The sequence below is a fragment of the Porites lutea genome, chromosome 1, assembly GCF_958299795.1.
Source record: "Porites lutea chromosome 1, jaPorLute2.1, whole genome shotgun sequence".
Taxonomy (NCBI): domain Eukaryota; kingdom Metazoa; phylum Cnidaria; class Anthozoa; order Scleractinia; family Poritidae; genus Porites; species Porites lutea.
Window position 1 is genome coordinate 33,330,816 of NC_133201.1, and position 6,863 is coordinate 33,337,678.

The following is a 6,863-nucleotide window of genomic DNA, read 5'->3' on the forward strand; positions in this document are numbered from 1 at the left end:
CATATCTTATTTCAAGACTTGTCTTAATTTGGCCCGTCTAAAGCAGCATTCTAAAGCTAACCGTCCAGAATACAATGAGAGATCAGCAAACTTGCAACCTTGTCAGCAGCCGTGTTATTCCGTCTCCAGGATACTGTCGATATTGTAGGTCGTTTCTATGGAAATGAATGAAGTTTAATTCCAAGCGACTCTATCCAAGTTCAAACCTGTACAAACTGTACTGAAGTGGTGAAAGGGAGCGTGTACCACTTTTCAATACCTATGGTGCCTCACTGTACTTTTTGATCATTTTGCAGTACAAAAAAGAGCTGGTAGAGGAGTTTTCAGACAAAATTGTTCCACAGTTTGCAAATGGGACACTCAAGGCTATTGTGGATTCAGTTTTCACCATAGATGAAATCCAGCTTGCTCACAAAAGAATGGAGTCTAATGAAAATATCGGCAAAATAGTTTTACAAATAATGTAAGACTGTCAAATATGACCTCTAGCCAAGAAGAGTCAACTTTAATTTCTCCATTTTTTTCCAATCGTTATCGTTATTTTTTTATTTATATATTTATGATTGCTTTGATTGTACATATAGCTCAAGAAAGGAATTTTGTTAAGTACCCAAAAAGAATCGCAAATAGTGAGAGAGACTTTGCCAGCAGCACTGTAAACTTATTTCCTTGGCCACTTACTAAAGGGAGCTTATTAATAGTAACAATGACAGTGGTGGCAACAAATTGAAGCAACATAGGTTTAACAAGCAAGACAACAACTCTGTACCTGCATGACGTATGCATACGTTTTCAGTTGCTTTCCAGAACAGTTAGTTTCTTTGCCATCACTTTCCATCACATTATCTACAGAATAAACCAAAGAGGAGCATTTTGAAATTAAAGTTAATAAAAAGCTTTAAAGGTCAAAATAGGTAATACTTTCTTGTCACATTCAACCGTAGCTCTCTTGACCTTTGATATTCAGTGCTTTAAATTTCTTCATACAACAAGACTAGAATAAGTTACGAAATTTCATTTGAGTTTTAAAGTTTGAGCATACTTTCATAAAATATATAGGATGCAAATCCTTCTCCTTTTTGTGTACAGTTTGCTTGCACTTTCAAAGTGGCCACTATGGCTAAACCAAGAAACTTCTGTCCTGACCAAGGGCCATAAATGTAGCAACCATTTTTTCTTTATGATGCAGGATTATTTGATAAAGCTCAGAAGCTGTTGGCTTTTCACAAGCAAGTAGAATGTTATGGTACTACGGAAGAAATTTCAGTTGACTACTGTTCTTTTACCATTTACGTTTATTTATATTTTCCTTTCAATTGGTTCAGACAAAGGGAAACAAACCATGTATGACTATTAAACTTGATGATCATCACTTGAAAGTGTTACAAAAGACAAGGATCTGCTAAGGTGGTTCGGTGTGCTACCCCCCCCCCCCCCCTCCTCCTTATAATTATAACTTCTGATACCTAAAACTGAGAAGAGTGCCCTCTTTGCACGATAAACCATTCTTCTGTGATCCTTTTATGCCACTATAATATTTCTTATGGTCTTCCCACTTGAGAAACCTACCTGTCGTTAAATACATGACAAGACTGACAACAAGATCCCAGTCCCATACAATAAACCCTGCATATCTATGTTTTAGAATGCCATGAGTACTTTCTTTACTAAAATCCAAATCTGGACTTTTCAATTTAAACAAGGACATTTTGTTTCTTTACTAAAATCCAAAACTCAGATTATTGGTTGAAATGATCCACAATGGAGGTGGATTCTTTTGACGACCTTTGATCATATCCAAAACCGAATACTTTGAATACATGATCCGAAGTGTTTCTTTACTGTGGATCCGAAAAGAATGAATATTGCTGGTGGAAACTCAAAACAATTTTAATACAAACATCAGCTTTTTGACAAGACTGCTTATCTTTACGGCCATTTTTTTACCAGAGTCATGGAAAAACAATCCATTTTATCCGTTTTATCGGCGTGGTAAAATCGCAGTACAAGCAGGCCCTGCATTGTTCTGGTTACAAGCAAAAAACTGCGTAAAGAGTTAGCCCTGTAAAATGTTCAGAATGAACACCAAGATCCATCATTGATCAACTGTTTCAATTTTGACTACCAGTACCTTCAGCGACCTTACTCGTTGTGCCAAACATCGATTTCAATCAACCAGCTGAAGGGTAACCGGTCAAGTCGCCCGAAAGTCATCTCGCCCGGAACCAGAGTTATGTCGCCCGAAATACATAGTCATGTCGCCCGCAATTTTATCGAGTGTATAAACTTGAAGAAAAGGAAGGAATAAACTGGTAAAATGTTCACTCGCTAACCTATGCAAATATGAAGTTAAACAAAGACCCCAACATCGCTGTTCATTCACTGTTCATTTCAGTGTTGTTCGTTGTTCGTTGTTATGAACTAAGCCGCTCATTCTACAGTAAAGACTAAGGTGCTCATTCTACAGTAAAGATTCTTGTAATTATTATTCTTGTAATTATTTCAGGTCTTCTGTTTACGATAACATACCTGGCAATAATACGTTTCCCAGCGAGAAAATTTTCGACAAAAATACTCAATTTTTCTTGAAGGACTGCGAACTCAGTGTGCATAAAACAGAGAGTAAAAGTACAAGGAAAAATTTTGCAGAAGAAAGATGTAAACGCATGCAAATCGCATATCAACAGAAAGCTTAAAGCCTGTAGAAATTTGTTTTTGAGTGGGAAAAACTCCCCTAGTACCCATTCCTCCGCAAATTGCCAAATTCTGACCTGGACTCTTGAGCGAAAATGGCTGCCAAATGACCGCGCTATAGAACTGCTAATTAGGGACTGGAAACTGGGGACACTTAACTTGGCCAAAATTGGCACCAAAATTTCCAAGCGTGTAAATACTCATTTAGCTATGGTACGAGAACTAAATAGATAAATAGCTATGTTACACTGTTATTAAGTTCTAGTGAGCTCACTAATATAGACAGGAACATAGACTGATGTTAATTTAAAAATTTTTAGTCTGCTCAGAAGGTCTGTCATTCTCGTCAGGGGCACAGTGAACAGACCTGGAAAGAGAGTCAGCGCCGAAAAGTGAAAACACCGACTCGGTCCGGAGAAAACTTCATCTAGAAACCCGACAAAGCGCGCGTTGATAAAGCAGAAAAAAATAAACAGTTAACGGTGGATGAAACCTTGTTTTTTTACTCTCTTTCCGCACGTTTCAAACCGTGGTACCACAGCTGGCCCTACGTGCCTGAGTCGACTACCATCAATCCATGTTTAAAAATAGTTATTTTTTACCGTACAAGTCCTGAACTTCGGTGTGGTTATTGATCTGTTGTGTACTTATTGAACTGCTGTGTGGTTATTGAACTAACAAAAAGAAAAACTGAGCTGTTAAATCCATATACTGGGCTATTCTGGTATATGGCAACCATGTCTTTCCCTTAAACTGCCCGCTGTGCGCCAGATCTGTCAGCTTTGTTTACTGTAAAAGGTCATTGCACTTGTGCGACAGGCATCCTTTTGGTTGCTTGTAAAATCAGATAGGGATGTTTATGGGCGGGTATCATGGTTGTAAAACCCCGTCATATCTCATTATCATTTTCATTTAAATGCTTGCTTGTTTGCTTATATGTCACCTTCATCACATTTATTTATTTATTTATTTTTATTTTTTTGACTTAGCCCATAATGGAAATGATTAACTAAAGCAGTGCTGTACAAATTTTTAAATACATAATAGTTTAAGTAATTTAAGTCTATATCTACATTGGAATACGAAAACCGAACTGGTGAGAAAGAGGCCTCACTTGCACACCAGGATTACTGTGACGTAACTCCTTCAAGTTGCGCGCGAAAGTTGACGGCGGTTGCCGGTTAACATTTGAAGAAATTGCGCATGATATGGAATGACGTAAGCCATCGAGTGAAGAAAACATAGTACGGTCATCCTACTGGTTGTTTTTATTCGAGCTACAGTGAGGTAGACGCATTTGAAACTTTATTTCTAATTCGTTTTAGAAAGAAAACTGTTGGCACCTTTCTGGGCATCGCCTACAATTGTTGTGATCTCTTATATTTGCACAGACATTGCCGTATCGAAAGCAGATTTTTAAAATATGGTCAGGAAACGAGCAACGGCCTTTCAAGTTTGAGGCAACCAAGAAAGTTAGAAGTTCAGGACTTGTACGGTAAAAAATAACTATTTTTAAACATGGATTGATAGTAGTCGACTCAGGCACGTAGGGCCAGCTGTGGTACCACGGTTTGAAACGTGCGGAAAGAGAGTAAAAAAACAAGGTTTCATCCACCGTTAACTGTTTATTTTTTTCTGCTTTATCAACGCGCGATTTGTCGGGTTTCTAGATGAAGTTTTCTCCGGACCGAGTCGGTGTTTTCACTTTTCGGCGCTGACTCTCTTTCCAGGTCTGTTCACTGTGCCCCTGACGAGAATGACAGACCTTCTGAGCAGACTAAAAATTTTTAAATTAACATCAGTCTATGTTCCTGTCTATATTAGTGAGCTCACTAGAACTTAATAACAGTGTAACATAGCTTTCTATCTATTTAGTTCTCGTACCATAGCTTAATGAGTATTTACCACTTACTTAATGCTATACATTCTTATTAAAAATAACTAACGTATTTGTGGCTATTTTTCCCGCAGCTACATGTAGTTTACGCTCAATGAACTAATGTGTGGTCATTGAACTATACTGGTGTGGTTATTGATCGTTGTGTACTTATTGAACTGCTGTGTGGTTATTGAACTAACAAAAAGAAAAACTGAACATTATCATTTTCATTTTAATACTTACTTGTTGGTTATATGTCACCTTCATCACATTTATTTATATTTTTATTTTTTAATGTGTGGTCATTGAACTACTGGTGTGGTTATTGATCTGTTGTGTACTTATTGAACTGCTGTGTGGTTATTGAACTAACAAAAAGAAAAACAAGGGCCTCAATAGTACTGTTTACCTGAGACGTGATGAGAAAAAGTATGTTTAAAAGGCTGGTTTATACGCCACCAGATTCGTCGCCAAGATTTACTAGTAAACTAAACTTGTCGAACACAAAAAATCCGGCCTGATTTTTTATTTTGGCCTCTCTTTTAGACAGAGGAATGCAACATGTAAATTGGCTGCCACCAAGGACTATCGTGGCGCGTGTGTTTCTTAAAATTATATTTCGGGGTTGTCCAATTATCCATAGTCTCTCAAACGGAGCAATGTTGGAGAGAGTGGTTAATGCCACATTATGATGCAACAGCTAATGCATATACAATACACGAATAGGTAGGTCTATTTGTTTTCCAGGTCTAATCTACTGTGATCGAACACGATTGCTATTTTTGGGTGTACAAATAAGACTATTTAATAACTCGATGTAAAAGCTGTTTCACTCTTAGACTGTCAAATTATTTTTCTCTAAAATCACTTTGCCTCAAAAGTCAAATGAATGTGCCCTGATCTGTGGATTACAAGTTTATTGTTTGATTTAAATTATGAATTTATTAACGGGAGCTTCGCTTTTAGCCCTGGCTAAATCTATATATTAGGATTAGTTTATTGCGAAATCCCGATTATTTTATTTGATTCAAGGATCAGAAAAAGTGAACTGGGAAATATCTCAAAGGTGAGAAACTTGAAACAGTGCTCCATGTTTTTGTTGGGTTAGTTTATTGCGAAATTATTTATATCAGTTGTGTTCAAGAATGTCACACTCGAAGCCAAAGCAGCCGTTCGACACATTAGTTAGCGGACATTTATATTGTCACTAACAAATAAATAATTAAAGAAGGTTTTGTTGTTTAACACGCGTTCTATTACATTTGCATTGTTGGTTGAACTCATTGCCTAATTTCATGCCGCGCGGGAGCCTGGCACTACCGGATTTTCCCGGACTTTTTAAATTCCGGATTGAAAATGGCTTCCAAAATAGAAGGTAAAACAAAGGTCATTGCGTATAGTTGAAACGATATTAAGAGCCAGATTACTCCAGAAAGTTAAGAGCGAATGCACAGAAAAATCGAGCAAAATCGGCAAATCGTGGCCACAGCTCAAAAACTAACTTACCCTCATTTTCAGTCTTTAAAAAGGTTTTAATGAGTTTATAACACTGCTGACGTTTAAATTTCAAAATGCGGCCGACTTTGGGAATTATTTGAGATTTTCGATTTCAACGGTCAGCGGGCCTAAAATTAGCCGCCGAACTCGGGAAAATAGCCCAGTGACAGAATTGAGCTGACTTTCATAACGAGGGAATATATTGGCAATCTTCCACTTAAATCTCTAAAAGCAGATATCTAACAATTTCTGAACGGCACATTTTTTAGATTTAGAGTATAAAATATCGACGAACCAGCAGAATTTTGAAACGTAATTTGCATAATACTTATACCTGGTTTTTTGAAAACCAGGCTACTAAAAAATGTCAGTCTCTCGCACTGATTGTTAATTTGATGGCCCTTGTTACTTGAAAAGTAAAATCTCACCTCAAAAAGAAATTATTGAATACATGAGCTTCCATTTGATAGAATCGTCTGTCTTTAAGGTAACAAAAGTGAAGTTTTCCTCATTAATCTGGAAAATAAGGCATTTTAAGAAGCAAGTTTTAGTGTCGGTGTCACCGATTGCAAAGCCAATTCCCCAGTTCACCCCATTTTTAATTGAAGCTGGTCTCCCAAAAACAATCTAAGCGAACACTGCTCAACAAAACCAAGTCCTAAAACCAGCAGTTCAACTGCTTGCTGACTAGGAACATTATCAACAGAGTGGGTCATTGCTTGCATGCAAACAGCACAAACAAACTGCATAAGAGTGCAAAAACACATCAAACTTTACAACAACCCCACTCCCC